Source organism: Panthera uncia, chromosome D1 (genome assembly GCF_023721935.1).
Source record: "Panthera uncia isolate 11264 chromosome D1, Puncia_PCG_1.0, whole genome shotgun sequence".
Lineage (NCBI taxonomy): Eukaryota > Metazoa > Chordata > Mammalia > Carnivora > Felidae > Panthera > Panthera uncia.
Window position 1 is genome coordinate 18,690,250 of NC_064808.1, and position 21,659 is coordinate 18,711,908.

The following is a 21,659-nucleotide window of genomic DNA, read 5'->3' on the forward strand; positions in this document are numbered from 1 at the left end:
TTAGTGTAGATGCAGACATGTATTCTCATGACCAAATGTGGGAAAGAGTCAGCAGATCCATGTGTAACTTACTATGCTGTCCTGGGGATCCTTGGTAAATTTCATGGAGATGTCCTTTAATCCGTTTGGTTTTTGGGCTTCCTGATGGCATCTGGTGTTGAGGCCTGCTGCTAATGAAGCAAAATGTCTTCTTTCATGGCATTGTCAGGGCTCATACCTCTCCTCTTACCCCCATATCTGGCTGGCATAGCAGATAGTTTAGACCTTGGCAACACCTTCTATCTTATGCATGGATCCAGTTATCACCTTTCAACTTCCACTATAGGGTACTTCATGGCTTCCTCAGGTAGTTCTGTGATACTCCCTAGACTATTGACTCAGCCACCTTTTGTTTCGTCTAGTGAGTGTATGCAGGAATTTCTAGATAGCATCCATGCTGGTGGATGAAGAAGGAGACTCTAATGGCACTGTCTTTGATTATTTCTCTTACAGATTTCTGTCAGCTATTTCTTAGCCTACTACCTAGATAGCATCTTATTGAACACAGTATTTCGTCAAAGGAAATTGAAATTTTCCCAGTCTGTGGCCAGAGAAGTAAGGAACAAGCTCTAATCTGCTCTGTGCCCAAATTTTATGGTTATTTTAAGCAGCATCATTTACCCATGATTTTGACCCAGAATGGAGAGTTAGGACACATATGTTTTACTGCTTCGTCTGCTCCTGCATTCCCATCCCTATTATATCCAGAACCTGCTAGATTGGCTTTCATCTTCCACTGTCTATTAGGTGAGGAGGTAACGATTTTCTTACCTAATATCCTCCATCTCTCTAATCCATGGTTCCTGGTAAGACTACACTTTCAGACTATAGGCTTTATTTTCTATAGAGGTGGTTTCTGGAATTTTAAAATTCACTTTCTTTCTTGACCAATTCTGTCCTTCAAAACTAATCTGTGTTTATATACTCTAAAAAATGTCGGCTTTGAAAATTGATACAAACAGTAGTTTCTTTTCTCTTGATTTTTTTGCTCTAACAGTATGAATGTTTCCCAAAGCAAAGTCTGACTTTGAAGAAGTGAGGAGAATGCCATAATGTAAGAGAGAAACATAAAGTACATCTACCTGTCATCTGTCTATCTATCTATCTATCTATCTATTAATCCATCCTTCCATCGATCCAGATTTTATGGGAATTATAATTGAAGTAGTGGCTAAAGTGTGTGTGTGTGTGTGTGTGTGTGTGTGTGTGTGTGTGTGTATGTGTGTGTGCATGTGCACAAGTTCTTTCAAGAAGATTAACAGAAATATCAGTACCTAGAAAGTGGCAGTGTAGGCTGACCCAATGGGTAGTTTTTTAAATAATAAGAAATAATAGAATGTTTACTGCTAATGGGAATGATTAAGTAGAGAGAGGGAGACAAGATATAAGAAAGAGACAATGATTTAAGAACTGAGATTGCTGGAAGAGTCAAGGGAGAAGGGGACTCAAGGCGTCTAATAGAAGGTTGGAGAACTTCCTTAGTTAAAAACAAAAGGAAGGGTGAAGGTGTTGATGTGTTTGTGGATTTGGTAGTGAGAACTGTGGGAGTTCATGGACAATAATTTCTACTTTCTCATCAAGTATGAGTCCAAGTCATTTATGTGAAAGAGAAGATAGAAGGAGGTAGAAAATATGAAGAGAATGGAGAAGGTGTGAAATCATAATTGCAAATAATAGGAAAGTGAGAGAAACAGAAAATACAAGATCCAGATTTGGTGATGTTTAGGGTCCCGTTGAGTTCTAGACCTTTGCAAGATTTTTGCTGCTCCATTGGACATGTGAGGGTTTTCCTGATCAGTAAGAGTGAAAACAAGCATTTTCAGAATTTCTTGTACATAATGACATCTCAAGTGCCAAATTCTGAAGTCTTGTCATTAGAGGCCATGAGACACTCTGCCTTTGGTCTTCTTGACTCAATGATGCGGGGAATGGATTACTCTCCAAGATTCTTTCAGTCCATAATTCACTATTCTGTTCTATTTTGATCCCCATGTCCCCTTCAAATTTGCCTGTTCCCCTAAAATATGAACAGAAAATCAGAAAAAAATAATACAGTGATTTTTAATTTGTTTATTGTCAGAATCTTTGCCTGTTACAAAAAATGTGCATGGAACCCAAAACTTAAAACAGATGAGAGAAAACCTGCTGTGGTTCAATGATGGGATGAGGTCCTGAAGCCACCAAAAATATGTTTCCCATCTTATCCCTCCGGTTATCTTCATGCTATTTAAGGCTTTGAAGTACACATTCTGTGGATCACTACTTCAAATGTTTTTGGCTTTGGCATAAAAGTAAAATTTTGGTTCTTAAATCATTTATGAAATTTAAATCATAGCTTCTTAGAGCTTTTAGGCTGTGAACTAACCCCCTATTTTACACATGAGAAAACTGAGGACCAAAGAAATGATATAATTTATCTTAGATCATTTCGATGGCATTAGAGCCAGAACTGGAACTCTCATCCCTTAATAGCTCAACTGATGCATTTTCCACTACCCTGATATATGCTGAAGCTCATGGGGTCCTTGCAGAAAATCTATTCTTTGTGATCATGCAGAGGAAGCTATGTTAGACTCTAGAAGAGGCATATTTGTGCCAGCTTATCCCTTCACTAGCACTGACACATTGTTCGTTTAATTTGTTCAGTCTACTACTCCATTAGCCTTATCCTATGCTGGGGCCAGCCCATTTATCTGTGCTTAAAATTTAATCAGACATTTCACTGCTCATCAACACTTTAACAGGACCATTTAGAGCATTGAAACTCGACACATCTCTGCTTAATTACTGCTACCTGACAGATGTCACTTTCACTGTCCTCTCTTTCCTTCTCTTCCAGTGGCACAGACCTGGAGAATAAGTTTATTCTTTAAATAAGCCTTAAAGCAGAAACACAACCAGAGATTAATGGAAAGACACCAATCCCATGTTTCTGTCCGATTGGAATCTAGTCATCTGGGGAAGTTAAAGGCTGTATCTGGTACCTCATCAGGACTTGAAGCCCACTTTCATTTTTTTTTAATTGTACAAAGTGAAAGGGTTATGGGAAGGAGGAAAGATGCAGAATAAATGGCTAGGCTCCCCCATCTGCTATGCTTGTCATGCCTTTCTTAGGCTACTCTCTGCTCATGCTTGTTCCTTATTCAACTGTGAAATTGAAATCGCAAGAGGAATGTTGCATTTCTGTTGCCAAAACTCCTCTCATGATGGAGCACAAGGAAGAGGGACTGCTTTTGGAGCTGGAGAAAGAAATGTGGCAGGTGACAAGCACTCTTGGCATGTAACAATGGCCCAATTTATTTGATATTATCAAATCCTTGTTCTCTCCAACTATGTACATCCTCCTCTGTGCCCTAACACATATAAATGTTTTCAAGGACACTGTAAATATTATTGTAGGAAGCCTCTGAATATGAAAAATTCATTGAAACTAAGATGTTAATAGCTCATGCCCTTTTCTCTGAAACATTTGCAGAAATAACAGGGCTGTGTTTGATGCTTTGAGAATGTGGAAGAATTTCAGATGACTATTGGTATTCTTAGATTAAATCAAATAGGATTTACACAGGCTGATTCTAATCCACTGTATCAGTTAACTAGTGGCACAGTAAAGCTGCATAACAAACAATTATAAAATTTCAGTGGCAAAGAACAATAAATGTATTTGTAAGCTTTTGCTTCTCTGGCATGGCTCAGGTAATCTCAGATGGGCTTCCTCATAAACCTGCAGTCAAATGGAGCTTGACTAGGTGGTTTGGCTGTTTTTGGCTGGGCTTACTCATATGTCTGGAGGTCACTGGATGATGGAATTGATCTATATATGATAGATGTGGCTGGGACTATTGGGTCAACTTGGTTCTGTTCCACATGTCTTTCATTTCTAGGAGGTCAGCTCAGACATCTTTTTATTGAAATAGGAGGGGGAAAGAGAATAAAATGGAAACGTATAAATACTTTTTCCAACCTCATCTTGACCAACAGGATTTAAGTAAATATGCTTCAAGAAAAATCACATGGTTAGGTACAGAGTCAAGAGTGGTAGGTTACTGGAAGATTATATTGGAAATGTTGTAGATAGAGGGATGGGGGACGAATCAAGCAAAGAATGCAATAAGTCTATTCTACCTAAGGATGAAGGACTGAATGCTTCTTACCTAATCTCAGGAACAAGACAAGGAGATTCACTCTCTCCACTTTTATTTAAGACTGATGTGGAAAACCTTTTCAGTGCAATAAAGTAAGGGAAAAAGGCACATTTATTGGAAAGGAAGAAGTAAATATGACTTTCTTCATGATAACAGGGCCAAATTTCTTGAAAACATTAAGGAATAGACTAAAAATATTAGAACTGTTAAATGGATTTAGCAAGGTCACAGGGTACTAGATTAATATGCAGAAATGTATTTTATTTGTAGATGATAGCAACTAAAAATTTGAAAATTACATCAAAAACACTTAGGAACAAAAAAAACTTAGGAATAAATTTTGATCTGTCAGTTCTTACTACTGCAAACAATAAGATTATGCTGAGATCAAGATCTGAACAGATGGAGAGTTACATGATATTCTTAGGTTGAAAACATCAATGTTATTAATAGCAATTTTTCTAAAATTTGTCTCTAGATTTAATACAATCTATATCAAAATCTCAGTAATTTTTAAAAATATTTTGACATATTGATCCTAAAATGTATATGAAATTTCAAAACACCTAGACTACACACAGCGAGTTTGAAAAATAGAAAGGGACTTATGCTGTCTGATTTTAAAGCTAATTATAAAGCTACAGTAATGAAGACCATATGGTTTTGACACATCAATGTAACAGAATTGAGCCTTCAAAAATGGACTTCTACTCATGTAGTCAATTGATCTCTAACAAAGGTGTATTGTGGTGACATAATGGAAGGTGGATGGGCCACCTCCCAGTTAATAGTTGGGATGATGACACTACATACATAAAGAAGATTTGAGAGAAAAGGTTTTTGTTACAAAAGGGACTCCTGGGCGGGGGGCACATCAAGCACAAGCAGGTACCTGCTGGGTTGAGTAAGACCTAGAGAGTGCTTAGAACTTTATAGTGGCTGGGTGTGGCCCTGGCGAAAAGTGTCTGCATGTTGGCTGGGGCTTTGGAAAATCTGAATTTCCTGCTGGTATCTCCCAAGCTATTGGGCAGACTGGCAAGAGGCAGGTGTGGCTTGAAAGCTGTCTTAGTTAAACACCAAAAATGGAGTCAAAGTCTTAATTACAGGAGCAGAGATATTTTAGTATCGAAAAAAATCATATTTTTAACAAACAGAACTGGAGTAACTGTATATCCACCTGGAAAGAAGAGAGCCTCAATCCTTTTTATCACACCTTACAGAAAAATTAATTAAAAATGGGCCATAGATTAAACATAAGGGTTGAAACCATAAACAGTCTAGAAGAAAACAGGATAAAATCTTTGTTACCCTGAGTTAGGCAAAGGTTTCTTACACAAAAAGTTTGGACGCAAAAAGCACCGATCCTAAAAGAAAAAAAAAAGAATATGGATTCATCAAAATTAAAACTTGCCTATTGAAAACTCCTGTTAAGAAAATGAAAAAGATAGCCACAAAATTAGAGAAAACATTTGCAGAAGACATCTGCCCAAAAAATTTTATCTAGAATATATAGAGAAATTGTGTTACTCAAGAGTAAGTCATATAACCGCATTTTAAAAATGAGCAGAAGATTTGAATAGACACTTCACACACGTACGAAAGGAATGCAGATAGCAGGCAGCACATGCAGAGATGCTCCACATAATTGGTCACTAGGGAAATGCAGATTAATACTGCAGTGAAGTACCATCAGCTACCCACTGGAAAAAATGAAATTAAGAAGTCTGAGAATTCTCGGTATTTTCCAGGATATGGAAGGACTGGAACTTTCACATCCTGCTGGTGAGAATGAAGGACACCATGGCCACTTTGGAAAGCAGTTTGACAGGTTTTACAAAGTTAAATGTACACTAACCAAATGACCCATCCACTTTTTTTTTCTTTTTTGATGTCTACCCATGCAAAGTGAAAATATATGTCCACATACAGAATTTCACAATATTGTTCACAGCAGCATTATTCATAAGAGCCCCAAACTGGAAATAGACCAAATGTCCATCTATTGGCAAATTGCTAAATAAATTTTGGCACAGCCACACTATGAAATTATGTAGTGATAAAAGACATAAGAATATTAATACTCATAATATGAATTAATCTCAAAAACATGCTACATGAAAGAAGATTGATACAAAATTAAATACTGTATGATGATTCTACTTCTAGGAAATTCAAGAAAGGGCAAAACCATATTGGCGGTGATCATAGGTTTTCTGGGGCTGGAGGGTGGGTACTGTCTGCAAAGGGACATAATGGAACTTTTGGGGGTAATGGAAGTGTTCCATTATAAACCTGATTGTGGTGGTGGTGCACTACAGTGTACATTTGTCAATACTTATCAATCTGTGTACTTACCATCAGCCAATTTGTAGGTCGTCCATTACCTTTCAATAAAATAGATAATATTTTTAAATTGATAAAATTATTTTTAGTCATGGGGCTAGAGGATCCAAAATCTTTTGTATGCCTTCTTACAGATCTCACTGTACCAGGAAATATCGCTGCTATGATATCCTTATTCTTAGACTTATGAAAGGGGGCATAAAAATGTTACTAGGCATCCCCATGGTCATAAATGCACACAAGTTACCTCTTCCCCGAACACAGTACTTACCAGGGCACTCTGCCTCTTCCAGGAGGCTTGTGTTTGGGCCTCATATGTCTTCTTGCAGGAGTATACAATCAAAATGGACTATAATTGTCTGGTGTTCTAGTGTCAAATAAAACCATCTAGTGCTTGCAAATGGATCTCGCTGAAGACTTAAAGGGCAAGGGCTTATGTAGGTCAGATCAGTAATAGTAACAGTAACTTGAAACATGATGTATTCTCTTTTCTTGCTCTGCTTTCCTTGCCCTTCCTTGCCTTTTCTTTCTGAGATGAGGGTAAACATATTCATCTATTGATAAAATTGTCTCTGTTGATTTTTTGGGGGCGCAAAAATCTAATTGATATTTAAATATTCTTACCTGTGAGTTGGAAGTGCTGACCACATTAGAATCTGTACTTTGAGATTCAGGGTAGTAGTTATATATTAACACTTCCATTGTGGATGGGAAGAAAAGAGAAATCTGTTTATTTTGCTTAAGATCTGGTTATTTTGCCCAGCAATTGGAGAATAACCCTATAGTAACTGCTAATTTGACTGAATTGAAGTGGCTACTTGTAAAGTCATATGTGGTCACAGTTAAAACTTTATGTTCTCACATAGATGTTGCTCAATTAATATATCTTCCTTTGGAAAGTGCTCACTAAAGCACATGTACTGGCAGCACCTAGAATACATTACTCGATAGTGGATGTGGTGTGGAGAGGCAGGCTGGTGCCTGGACATTTGCATTGGTTGGTAAATACAGACTCAAATAATGTAGAACCTAAATAAAAGGATCTTGGAGGCTATTTCATCTAAACTCTCATTATTTATATTAAGAAAATGAGAAGAGAAGTTCAATGACTTGTTCAAGTTAACAAAGTATGTTAGTGACAGATGTGGGGCTAAAAAAGAAATTGTGTGACTCTTTAATACTCTTTCTACTATACCATGCTATATACTTCAAGGCTAATGAAACTTTAAATATCACATTCAGTAGAGGGGACTTTCCCTAAGCGAGAGTGGTATGAGGGCATACGTTCTAATGCTATGTGTTGACTCTAGCCAATATGTGTGGTGTTCCAAGGAACTCATATTTGGAGGCTCATAGCATTATTTTATTTGGTAAGAGGAGAAAGTAACTGGGTAGAGATTTTAATAGCTCCTGGTAGTAAAACATAGTGACAGCCTCATAGAATTTGATTCTGTTTTCAATATTTTATAACAAGTTCACTTTACTCCAAATGAATGGTGGTTCATGTGGCTCCAGGATGAATTTCTTTTATAAGGGTTCTTACTCTTTAAGAAATATAGACATGGACATAAAAACAATTCAGTCTTTTACCTCATTGCCTCCTTTTTCAACTGGTAATAAATTGTTGGCTGAGTCTAGATAGGCACATAATAGGCAGTGTGAAAACCCTCCATCAATGAAGAGATTTATCTCTGAATAGTCTGAGAAACATTCCTTTATGCAATAAATACTAGAGGTGGGGGATATGGGCCAACAAGGAATGAATAGACTGTAAAGAAGCATTTATCAGGATGATGGTAAATACCAACCTCCAAAAAAGGAGAATTCTATAAACCACAGTCAGTGCCTAAATTTTTTATGTGCTGTTTTTGACAGGATCTGCCTTAAGCACATTGCCTTAAACAAATTTATTCTAAACTTCCGTAGAGATTTTGTCCATAACACTTTTCTCTGTCCTATATTGAAGCCTTATTGCTTATGTAACATTAGCTATGTTTTTTGATAATTTGATTTTATTGGTTCAGCAGAGTTCAGTTTATTCTATTTCTTTTACCTGATACCTGTTCAGGTCATTACCCACATGGACAGAAAATTTTCAAGGTTATTCTTAGATAAGCTTTTGGAAAATGCTGAGTGCATAGAAGGTGCTCAATAATTAGCTATTGATTGCTTGTTGGAACTGGTTATTCTTCTTGTTCAAGACTGTTGGCTTATTTATTTTTCTTTTTTTTAATGTTTATTTGTTTTGAGAGGCAAAGCGAGTGTGCAAATGAGCAGGGGAAGGGCAGAGAGAAAGAGAGAGAGATAGAGACAGAGAGAGATCAGGAGAAAGAGAAACCCAAGGAGACCCCTCACTGTCATCACAGAGCCCAATGTGGGCCTTGATCCCACGAACCCTGGGATTATGACCTGAGGCAAAGTCAAGAGTCAGATGCTTAACCAACTGAGCCACCCAGATGCTCCTGGCTTATTTTTTTCAAATGATTTCAAATTATTTTTAAGATGTTATAATTTCTGTGAACTTTTCATTATAGATTCATATGATTTTCCTTTCTCCAGGAGTTATTATTTTTATAGTTCCTTTTGTCATGGAGGTGACACCTGGTAGACTAGCACCTTGTATATTTTTGTATTTATTTCTTTAAAAATTTTTTTTAATGTTTTTATTTATTTTTGAGACAGAGAGAGAGCATGAGCAGGGGAGGGGCAGAGAGAGGGCTCTGAACAGGCTCCAGGCTCTGAGCTGTCATCACAGAGCCTGACACGGGGCTCGAACTCATGGACTGTGAGATCATGACCTGAGCTGAAGTCAGATGTTCAACTGACTGAGCCACCCAGATGCCCCTTGTGTTTATTTCTAAAAGCGTGCTCATTTTACCATAAGGAGAAGGACTGAAGCTGGGCCTAGATAATGGAAGATGGAATCTGATGCACCAAGAAGTATATTCTGATTCACCATTCATGTTATATTTTCTTTAACCAGAAATTGGAATTTTGGAATATAAGCAGTTTGCAGACTGCTTGTCGACCATCAAATTAACTTTATATGAATAGAAAGAGCATGAGACTGGTGTTAATGTGAGAGATTTGGACTGCAGTACACCAGTCGTGTGCTCGTGTTCCCACCCACTTACCCCAATACCCGTTTAACTTTCCCAACTTAGGTTGGAAATCCTTAATTTAATGTCTGATGTTGCATCATCTGATTGCATTGGGGGTAGAATATTTGGACTGGCTTTAGTCAGTGAACATTTATTGGGAACCTTCTATGTTTTTAGCCTAGTGGGCTAATGTAAATGAGGCAGGATTAGAGTATATCTAGTAAGCACTCATCCAGTGCTTAATCTATACCTGACACTCTGATTAGCATTTTACCTGCATTATTTCATGTAATGTTTACAAAAATCTTGAGGGAGGTACTGCTGAGAATTAAAACTGGGAATTAAAACTCAAATAGGTCAGGTAATTTGCCTGAGGTCACTCACGTTTTAGCAAAACTAAGACTTGAACTCAGACTTACGTGATTCTTGAGTCCCTGGCTTGAAATATAAATGCCATGTACCATCACAACTGGAGGCATTGATGGGTCTCATTCCCTTCTGCAATTTCACCCAGGTTTAGGATTAGGAAACATATTTTGTTGTCTTTCTTCCCTATAATTGACAACCTACTTGGCATTTTGTTTGTATTCAATAAATGTTTGTTGAATGAATGTGTGCATAGGAAGAGATGCTTCTCCTCAGGGTTTTTGTATTGACCTTGGATGGTTACTCATTTCATTTGTTAAAACACAGATGATAATGCAGAGGCATTAAGAAGGACAAAGAGGATCAAATAACCAAGTTTTATGCCAAACAACGTAACACAGCATTGGAATCAAAGTGCTGAACATAACAGATTTCTTCCCCTCCAAAGAGTATAATTATTCATGAAGTGAAGGACAAAGACATTTTGTACTGTTTTTATGAAAGAGAAACCTATATTAGAGAGTGTAATCAAATTTTTGATAATAGTTTTGCCCTTCTTTACCAAGTTTGTCTTGCAACATACATTCTTAATGAAGGAAAAGATCAACAAGCCACAAACAGATCTTTTCTGTTAAAGATAAAGCAATTAGGAAACACAAAAGAAAGGAAAGAAAAAAGCTCCAACAAACTGGAACAATTACAAACATTATAAGAAAATCAATAAAATCAAATCTACTCTTAAGGCAACAAGTCTATTCAAGCATTGTTACAGACTGTCTGATCATTACAAAGAAATCTCACTTTGGGAGATAACAATGGAATTAAGTGAAACCCAAAATGTTAAGACCAAGCAAATATGTGAGAGGCAGCTTTTATGCTTTGCAAGGATGTGCATGAAATATGTCCTTATACAGAAGGAGATCTGCAGAGGTCCTCGAATTAACCGAATCAGGGTGGAATAGACTAGAGTTGGGATTCACTTCATTTCAACCCAGTTACTGGTTAGTCATTTTCGTATCATTTCTCAGGCAATAATATTGAGTTACAATTGAAAACTTAGGGCTGTGCTAGATAATACAGGAAAAAAAACAAAACAAAACCTACCTTTTTAAAGGCTCCTCCCTGTTGGTTTCAAAAACTTACTAATCCCTCAAGAGTCATGTCAACTGCCACCTCCTTTGGGACCCTGTTCCTGATTCCATCAGGCAGAAGTGGATCACTTCCTTTTTTGGGCTGGGTAGCAATTTATTTGGTCCTACGCTCTCCCCTACATATCTCCTACAGCCATTACATTGTTATGATTTGCTTATAGCTTCCCCCTCAGATTAAGAACCATTTTAGTGACAGAGTCAGCATAGAGCAGGTGGTCAAAGAGTGTGTTTTAAGGGATGAATAAAGGAACTGATGTAGAAAACAGAAGAGTTTTCTTAACCTGTGCCCACTAACCTACAGTGGTTTATATCATTCATTCATTCAACTTTTTTTTTTTTAAAGTTTATTTACTTCAAGAGAGAGAGTGAGTGAGATGGGGAAGGGCAGAGAGAGGGAGAGAGAGAATTCCAAGTAAGCTCCGTGCTGTTAGTGCAGAGCCTGACACAGGGCTGAAACTCACAAACTGTGAGATCATGACCTGAGCTGAAACCAAGAGTTGGACGCTTAACCAACAGAGCCACCCAGGCACCCCTAAACAATTATTAATACCCTATCATATTCCAGGTTTCTTGTTAGGCATGAGGGATATAGAAATAAGATGATACCTCAAATCAAGGAGATTTCAGTTTTGGAAATTGGTCAACTCATGAAAAATGCTTTCCCATACAGTGAATTTGATGTTATACATTTTTACCACAATTAAAAAAAAAAAAGAAAAAAAAACTGGCCTGTTACCTTCAAAAGTGTCATTGACAAGAAAAGGCCGAGGCATTTGTTCCAGAGTGAAGGAGATGAAAAAGCCATGACAACAAAATAATTCTGCAACCACATCCTTTTACTAGAAAGGAATTTATTAGGACAGCTGGCTTGAATGGGGTCTGAGGTTTAGATGGTAGTAATATATATCAGCGGTCATATCCTGACTTTGAGAATTGTACAATGCAGTGTAAGGGAATGTTCTTCTCCCAGAAAGTCTTTTGGGCAGAAGAGAAATATTACCAGATGGAAATCTGAATCTTCATAATAGAAATAAACAGCACTGGAAATAATACATATTAAAACACATACACATACACCCCTTTTATATAGACTCTCACAGAGACATTTCTTTCTTTTTTGTAGAGTGTATTTATTTTGAGTGAGAGAAGGAGCACATACACAGGAGTGGTAGAGAGAGGGGGAGAGTGAGAATCCCCAAAAGACTTTGCACTTTGAGCTCAGAGCCTGATGTCGGGCTTGAACCTGCAAACTGTGAGATCATGACCTGAACTGAAACCAAGAGTCAGTTGTTGAACTGACTGAGCCACCCAGGTGCATGCCCCTCAGACACATTTCTAATTTTAGTAATTTCAGTGACTTGATGTTGCCAGTGAAGGGAGGAATTATTTGTTTCATTCTTGGAGAATCTTGTAGTCTTTGAACATCTAACAGAATCATTATGGATGCTAGAATAGACCATTGTTGGGAGTTGTTCTAGGCTGAAAAGTCTTTAGCAGCCAGAAAGTTTCCTAAATATCACAGCTTCTCTGGTTTCTCAAGGGCCAGAAAAAGGTAAAAAGTTGAACTTTGTTCTGAAGAGGGGCGAGGTCCATTGTTACCAAAAATAAAAATCCTTTTATCATTATCCGCATAGTCGAGGGTTGGAATGTGGACTTATTAACTTTTATTTTTAAAAGAATACCTATAAGAATATATATTATTTAAAAGAATATATATTATATGTATAATTGAAACAATTGAATATTATAATAACACCAAACAGAGATAACAGCTTTAATGCTTCAGTGTAGTCTTATCTTTTGTTATACATAGGTGTATGAATTTTGTCTTACTACTATGTGGGCAGAAGTATGACACATTTTTATTTTTCCAAATCAAATTAATTGAGTCTTTACATCCTTTTTTCTGTTCTCCCTTCCTAGAGTTTTACAAGAAAATGCAGGATTTACATGGTACCCCCAAAATGAAGGGCCACGAGTCTTTAATCCATCACAGTCCCAGCTGAGATGTTCCCTGATGAGACTGTCTTGATCCCACTTCTCTAGCCCACTGTACCAGGGGCTTTTTTTCTAAGGCCTGGAAGCCCCAGGTCTCACACTAGGGGTCTCAGTGTTGAGGTTTCCAACATCTGCAAGCCATGTGATCAAAGGTCCTGTCTCTCTGGCATCCTTGTAAACCTCCTCCAAAGTCTTGCTTCATCTTAGGACATTCCCTTCTAGCTGTGTCTTCCATTTACATATCTCAGGACTGTATCCTGCAGCCTATACATAGACTTTAGCTCTTTGCCTCTGTAAACCTTGGCTTTTAAAACCAAGTCAGCTTAATTCTCTTGTGGAGATCTCTAAGTTTCAGAATACAAAGCCTAATATCTTCTCCCTAGGGTTGGGTGTTATATGTTGTCTATTTCTGATTCTTCTGCAATAGGGAAAATGCATTACAGATTAATAACTTATCCTGCCATACATTTCATAATTTTGTATTTTATAGTATTTCACTTTTAATAACTCAGTTGAATAAGCATTTGTTGAGTATCTACTATGTTGAGTACAACAGTAGACATTTTCTATGAAAAACTTAGTTTGGTGAGGAGTATCGGTCCCCAAATGGATATTTATTCTATTACTGTATAGTTTTAGTCTAAGTGATTTCTGAGAACAAGTCTCTCTTTCCCTTGAAGTTGTTTTTCTATTGTTTTTTTTTTTTTTTTCTCCCTTGTCTGTTTTTTCCCACCTAAGAACAGGTGCAAGTTACTAGCATCTGTGCTGCCTCATAAGGAAGCAATTCAACCATTCTTTAAGTTTAGGGAATGCCAAGAACCACAGGTGTTTCTGCTACCTTCACTTTCAGTTGATTTCAACTCTTTACTCCTGTGTCTTATGGTAGGAATGGGAGTCATTGGTGTCCACAGACACCCGCTAGGTGCAGAGATTAGCTGCAGATGCTGCTATAATGTGTAGTTCACCCAGGCAGAAATATCCCTCATTAAGACAAAATTCTGCCAGCAGAGATGCTTACCTGGCTTTTCCTACTGTGTGGTACCTGAATGTACTTCTTCCATTGGGTCCACCCAATCTTAACACTATAACAACCTGGAAGCAATTTTTTAATTGGGCCTTATTGAAGGCCACAAAACAATTTGCTTCAAGTGACAACATTTGGAATGAGAATTCTATCAATGTAAGAATGAAAATATAATACATATAGACGACATTTTTGAACTCATTGTATATAGGTACTGTGTTGTGTTTTATGTTGAATTAATCCATTGAATTTTCATCACTCCATAAGGTAGATGTTATTACCTTTTTTTTGAACATATGAGGAAATATAAGCTTTGAGTGTTTATGCCCAAGGTCAACAGAATGAACAGCTAACAGAGTTAAATATCCTAGTCTCAGCACCTATGCTCCTAACCATGAAGTTTTACTGCCTGAGAATGTGTATAAAACCTGTAAATGATATTCAGTGCAGTTCTGATTTTATAAGTTGCCTTTCACTTCCAGAAAAAGTGCCCATATTCTAGTCTTTATATGGTCTGCATCAAAATTACTGGTATATATTTTAGGGTACTTTTTATAGTTCACAAAAAATTTTACTTTTTGCACATATATTTACTCCAAGTTACCTGTCATTGTAATTCTTATTAACTGATTTCTATGAAAATTTGTTCCCACCCCATTAAGTGCCTGTTGCTAATTAATTATCATGAAGTGTATTGGTTTCCTATTGCTGTAACAAATTACCACAAACTGAGTGACTTAAACAGCATAAGTTTATTAACAGTTCTAGATGCTGAAAGTCTGAAATGGGCCTTGCTGGTCTAAAATCAAGCTGTCAACAGAGTTGTTTTCTTTTTGGAGGCTTTAGGGAAGAATCTGCTTTTTGCCATTTCCAGTTTCTAGGGGCTCCGGCATTCCTTGGTTCATGATCCCTCCACCTAAAGCCAACAATGGCTGGCCAGGTCTTCCTCATGCTGTATTACTCTGACATTGACTCTTCTGTTTCCCTCTTTCACTTGTGATTACATTGAGTTTATGTAATCCAGGGTAAGCTATTTTAATTTTTTTTTTTTTTTTTTTTTTTTTGAGAGAAAGTACACAAGTGGGGAAGGGGCAGAGAGGGAGACACAGAATCTGAAGCAGCCTCAAGGCTCTGAGCTGTCAGCACAGAGCCCCACGTGGGGTTCAAACTCATAAACCTGGAGATCATGACCTGAGCTGAAGTTGGTAGCTTAACAGACTGAGCCACCCAGGCGCCTCCCTAAGTAATCTATTTTAAAATGAGTGGATTAGCAACCTTAATTTCATCTGCAACATTATTTCTCCCTTGCCTTGTAAGGTAACGTTTTCTCAAGTTCTGGGGACTAGGATGATCTTTGAGGACCCATTTTTCTGCCTACCACACACGGAGGGGTAGTTTTACTTTCCTTTGGAGCTTCTGCTTGCTTATCTCTGCCCTCTGATTCAAACATCTTTCCCTCTGTTCATTCTCTGCTGTCCTCTGATAATCTGTGAGAGTTTATCTACCATCGATTAGGGGAAAGAGATACTTTTTGATTGAGAGTGAGCTAAAATTAAGGTCTGAGTTGGGGAGAGCTAAGAGTACTCATAATATTTCCTCTGTAACCCTAATATACTCTCCCGTTTGCCAGAGCAAGTAGAAGTCATTCCTGCTTCCTGCTACCCATCCGGTGTGACATGAGTTTCTGAGAGGTCTTTTTTTTTTTTTTTTTTTTTTTTTTAATTTTTTTTTTAATTTTCTTTTTTTTTCTGGACGGGAGAGGGGACTGGGTGAGAGGTCTTAACTAGGTAGAAGGTATGGCCTGGGGCGATAGAATTGAATAAGTAATTCAAAACTCTAATTTTCTTTTTCTTAAAAAATTTTTTTTAATACTCATTTAATTTTGAGAGACAAACAGCATGAGTGGGGGAAGGGCAAAGAGAGAGGGAGACGCAGAATCCGAAGCAGGCTCCGGGCTCTGTGCTGCACAGAGCCTGATGCTGGGCTTGAACCCACAAACCAGGAGATCATGACCGAGCTGAAGTCAGATGCTTAACCGACTGAGCCACTCAGGTGGCCCCAAAACTGCAATTTTCAGTGGATATAGGACCATTCTTGCAAAAGTATTAGCTGTAATCATTGATATTCTTAGTTTATGGAACTTTAGATAATCAGGCCTGATCTACTCTTTTTACAGATGAAGAAACCAAATTCCAGAAAGATAAAATGATTTGTCCCAAGTTCTATTTCCCATAAATTACAAGGTTGGAACTGGAATTCAAATCATGAATTTTTCAGTTCACTACATTTCATACCATTAGGTAGCTCCCCTCTTTATGCTGGCTCTGACATGCTCAGTGGCTTGCTAAGGGCCACAAGGCTCTAAACTGTAGAAGAATGCTGTATTTCTTTTATGTTCCTTTTTTTCTGTCCTCTAGATCAAAAAGATGGATCTTGGGATGTGGTATTCTTAGGGATGTGTTCTACCTCTCGGTGGGATGTTTCATGTGTGTTAGGGTAGCAATGAGATGTGAATAACTCTAAAGACAAGGGGACAAAGTTGATGACAAGGATCTTGAGTAATAATAGCTGCTATTTTTGGATGCTGACCATGTTATTGGTATTTTATTAGTTAATCCTTACAATAGCCCTATGCCTCCCTATAGTAAATGTCATTGAAGTTTGTCAGTATCTGTTTATCTACTTTTTTCTAGGCACAAAGGAGCCTGCTTTTCAGCCTGATTATTGGAGAGGGTGCGAGGTCCCAAGCCAGTTCATGTGAGTATGATACCTGAGTGCCAGGGACACATTTCCCTTTCAGGCTGAGGCTGTGTGAGACCCAGGCAGTCCTTCAGTCTTTCCCTGCTTTGCTTTTCCTCCCCTGTGGCAATGACTTAGCCCCTGGCTTCCTGGCTGCAGGTTGGGGAGTGATTATGAGTGGGAGAGCCCCCTGCTAACTGGTGTGAGACACACAGCTTGTGTGGCAAATACGCTTTGAAGTGTGCAGCCCCTGGACCTTTGAGATTACTAGCTGAACCTGGCCCACGCTAATATAAATAGACATTATTATCTGCAATTTCAGCTGATGCAACTTAGGAGTAGACTTAGTTAAGTAGTTGCTAGCAATGGACAGAGCAGGAATGCAACAAGTCCCCCCTTACCTAACCTCAGAGCCTGTTCTGTGATTCCACATCACCACACTTAATGTCTTCTAATAGAAGACAGGCGAGGGGGAAGGTGTCAGATGGAAAGAGAAGTACTTTTGAGGAAGGGTCTGCACATCTGTACCACCAAGTCTGGTGTCTTTGCATCTTTTTCATTCTGAGTCTTCAGAACTTCCTCTTTCCCTTTCCTCCCTTGTTCCTTTCTTTATTATGAACCTGTGCCCTCAAACAACTTCAAACACTTGAAGAAAAATTAAGCAGTTTCTAGTTTCCCCTCCATGCTTTAGGGCATTTTGCACGTGCCCTTGAATGCTTTTCAACTTCAAAGAAGTCCTGCATGTCTGTAGTTCCTGAGAAGAGTGTCTGCTTCCATCCCTTTCATGGAATAAAGCTTTGTTCTAAACAAACAACAAACAAAAACAGAGAGGAGTAATCGAGTATGGGAAAGGCAGGGAACAAAGACAGCTGCTGAGTGGAGACAGGGAGCTGGGCAGACGGTTAAGCTCAGTGAAGAAAAAAAAGCAGCAACAACAGGGCACCTGGGGAGTCAGTGTTTTCCAACTTGCTTTCCCAGGGGCGCCCACTTGAGCTGTTCACCTTCAAGCCTGGGGAGTCTGTGGGGAGGAAGAAGGTCACTCTGCCTTCCACTTTGTCCCAGAGAATGACTGTACCTGAGAAAAGTTAATTGTTGAAAAACAAGTTTGGCTGTGTTCTTGTGCAGCCAGTCCCTTCTGGTTCCAGGACCAGACCCAGTGGCTTTGTATGAGTCTTATGGCTTTCAGCCACAAAACAGCAAGAAGTGACTTCAGTTATTGATTGTGTGTGTGTGTGTGTGTGTGTGTGTGTGTGTGTGTGTGTGTAAGTGATTTTAAATATATTTCGTGGAAGAAGGATTTTGACTGTGAGAGAAGAAGCAAAGTGAGAGACGACTAGAATTTTCAATCCCCAGTCCTGCCCAGAAAGAGGAGTCTTGGAAAAGGTATGAATGCTAAAAAGGCTACCATACAATGTTGAGAGGAAACCCTGAGTATGGCCAAGGAAGGCAAAATTAAATCCTGGGGGGAAAGAGTTTCAGGGACAGATTTCCAGGAAAAATGATAAAGGCTGTTCCTAACAGACCTACAATAAAGGGAAAGTATCACAATGGTACTAAGCTTCCCCTAATTGGAATGCATTTAAACAAGAGAGGGAACTTCATAAAAAGGGACTCAGACAACTGACAAGCAGAATTTCCTAAATTGTGCCCTGTAGTTGACCTCCTGCAGAAGCAGCCATGAGGCTTGTTAAAGATGCCTGTTTCCAGACTTCACCTCAGCCAGCCTTTGAGGATGACTTCAGTGGCAGGGCTGGAGACTGAGGTGCCACAGACAAATCTCTGTACTCTACAGGCAACTCTTAGATAGTTATGCTAGACTTTCTAAGATATTTTTAATTCTGAGGATTTGTGACTCAGGTTCTGGAACTGTTTTTGCTGTTGACAAGATGGGCGACTTTCAACAAATCATTTAATCCTTCCATTTCCTCATCCCTCCAGATGTCCCCAGATGCATTTGGGGGACTTAAAAATTAATATGTATTCCTGACTCCTGCCCCTGAAAATTCCAATTCAGTAAGTCTAAGGGTGATCTGTATGGTCAGCCAGGGTTGGGAACCAATGAAGTAAATGATCTCTAAGGATTTTCTTGCATCAAAATGTCTTATGCCCCATTTATCCATATCTTCTCCAGCCAGCATATTTTAGGAGGTGGCTCCCTTTTCTGGACCAAGGCTATCATTTATTTATTTATTTTCCCAAATTACAAAAAAGTAGACATTATCTGGAAATATGTTCTCTCTCTCTTTTTTTTTTTTTCCTCCTAGCAAATGGAGACTCAAACTACTATCCCACACCAACATATCCGGGTATGACCTACATTGTACCACCTTCTTCCAAGAGAAGGTTTTCTCTAATATACAGAGACGAGGCCCCAGAACTCATGTGACTCCTTGGGGGATGATGGAGGGTCACCTACTCTTTGTACCATATTCTGTGGACTACACTGAGGGATTATTAGGGAGCCAGGGGGTCTTCTGACCCTCTTTATTTTCTCTCTCAGAGCAGAAATTATGGGTCACAATGCATTTTAATCACAGTACTCCCTATCTGACTTAATACCAGAGGGCAAAAATCTCCCCAGTCTTTACAGAGACAGACAAGTCAGGCAAGCATGGCTTCTCAAAAGAGGGAAACTTTAAGGGAAAAAATTGTTAGATCACACATTTTTCTAAGTATTGTAGATATGTAGCTTATCTTTTAGGAAGAGTTCAGAGACTACAGCATATGTTACATAAAAAAATAACTACAGTTATTTAACACATCTATTCTTGGAAAAAAGGGAAAAAAACCCATTACTTGGTACTTCCAGGGCTCTCAGAACCCCCACAGGGAAATTTCCCAAGGGTTTCCAATCACACAGAGTTGGAAGGTTTCTGACAGGATAGTCTCACCAATATTTAAGTGAATTATCAAGTGTAAAACCCATGCTGGTGGCTTTGTCCTAGACAAAGAGAAGATAGATGTTCAAAAATAACCCCTATGTTCTGAGCCTATAATTGAAACTGAGATTCTTTTATTATGTTGAGCATAATTTTAGAAGAGATTCCCAGGCCTGATGTTGGGACATTAAACAACTTCTGACTTTACCTCCAGACTTCAGCTCTAGAATGGAATGTTTCTTTGTGATATCTTTGATTGACCAAAATAATTTTTCTTGTTTAGGAATTTTCCTGTTCTAGGAGAAGCAGATTTATTAACCAGTAACTTTATCCCTAGGACCATAGTGAGTCCTTTGAAATTAGGGTGGGGCTCTGCTTACCTCTGTTTCTCAAGTCAAAGAAATTCACAGTGATTCTCATTCTTAACAAGCACAAAATTCATCTGGGGATGATTGGAGAAAGGGAGAGAGAGAGAGAGAAAGAGGGAATTTCTGACACCCACTGCCAGAGATCTGACTTGGTGAATGTAGGTGTGGGATGTGGCTAAGGAGTCAGCATTTTAGCAAGAATCCAATGCACTGTTCATTTTGGAGGATGTAGTCTTCATTCTTTCTTGGCAGTGAGGATGGGTCTTGAGTTAGAATGGGGAAACTTTTTGCCCCCAAGTTAAGCCCTGGGCATTGTGTCTGCACACTGATTGCCTTTTGAAAAACAGTGGAAATACACCCTGTGGGGTGGGGTGGGGGATGGCGATGAAAAAATTTACAGTGAAAGAAAAATCACATAACTCTTTAAAGATAAAAATGGGAAACAAGGGAGTTGGGGAAATTTGCTTGAGTTTGGAACAAATTCAGATGAAACCCAACCTTCCTCCATAGGTATCACTTTGGAGACTTACAAAGTAAGAGAGGGCTATTTTAAACAAGTACCAAGACGGGAAAAATAGAACCCAAGTAAACAGATGATAAGTTAGATTTAATAAAGTTTTATTTATACTATGACCTTACTTAAACAATAATTATATGGTGTTTGTTGTTTCATTTGATGTTTAATTCCTCCATTTATTCATTAAGTATTTATGAGAATCTGCTGCATATGAAGTTGTGTGCTAGGCATCACCAGGAATTTTAAAAAGCATCACACATAGTACTTTCTTGAGGAGTTTAATGTGTAGGAGCAGATTCCAGGCTAGTTTATATGAAAGGCTATATAATAACACAAGATTTGGTATGAACAGAGTCACCAGGCAGTTGATGGTTAAGTGCCAAGTAAGTAAAACAGATATGAGACAGGATGTGTTTGTCTCTCCTCCACCTGGTGCCTGACCCCTGCCAACTAACCAGGTAGAACCTGTTCTTCTGTTCTGTTTGCCCTTTGGTGTTAGATCCAATCCCAACAAAACCATCTTCAGAAAACACATGGTTAGTAGAAACCAGCTTGAGAATCAAGGCTACTTTTTCTGGCCCCTCAAACCTGATAACCTGCCCACTTTGCTTGACATTTCTGATGCTTGTACATCAATCCATGTTGGCAACACACTTGGTGTTTTGTCCCTGTAGACTTATCTTGAATATCTGTCAGGAATAGTTTTGTTGCTAGATATGGAAACCTAATTTTATCGGCATTCTCTCTCATTTCTCAGCTCTGCTTTCTCTTCATTTGCTTGAATCATTGATAAACTCTGGTCACATGGTCATAAAGAAGGCTCATGACGGCCCCAGGCTTATATTTCTTCGGTGCCATGATTTCAAAAGGAAATTGTTTGTTTCCATTTCCAGCAAATATCATAGGGAGGGAGGTAACTAATACTAATAAGTTTATTGCTGTATGCTTCAGTCTACTTGAAAACACAAATGCATTTTAATAAATACATG

General features: G+C 38.4%; 1 long non-coding RNA gene across 3 annotated transcripts in view; it reads left to right on the forward strand.

Annotated features, from left to right (window-relative positions):
* Window positions 1-21,659, forward strand: part of LOC125934439 (uncharacterized) — a 419,134-nt gene that overhangs the window by 213,137 nt on the left and 184,338 nt on the right. For all 3 annotated transcript variants that reach the window (XR_007461397.1, XR_007461404.1, XR_007461398.1), the window contains exon 5: window positions 16,861-16,924. This is a non-coding gene — a long non-coding RNA (uncharacterized LOC125934439). The remainder of the gene's footprint in view (window positions 1-16,860; window positions 16,925-21,659) is intronic.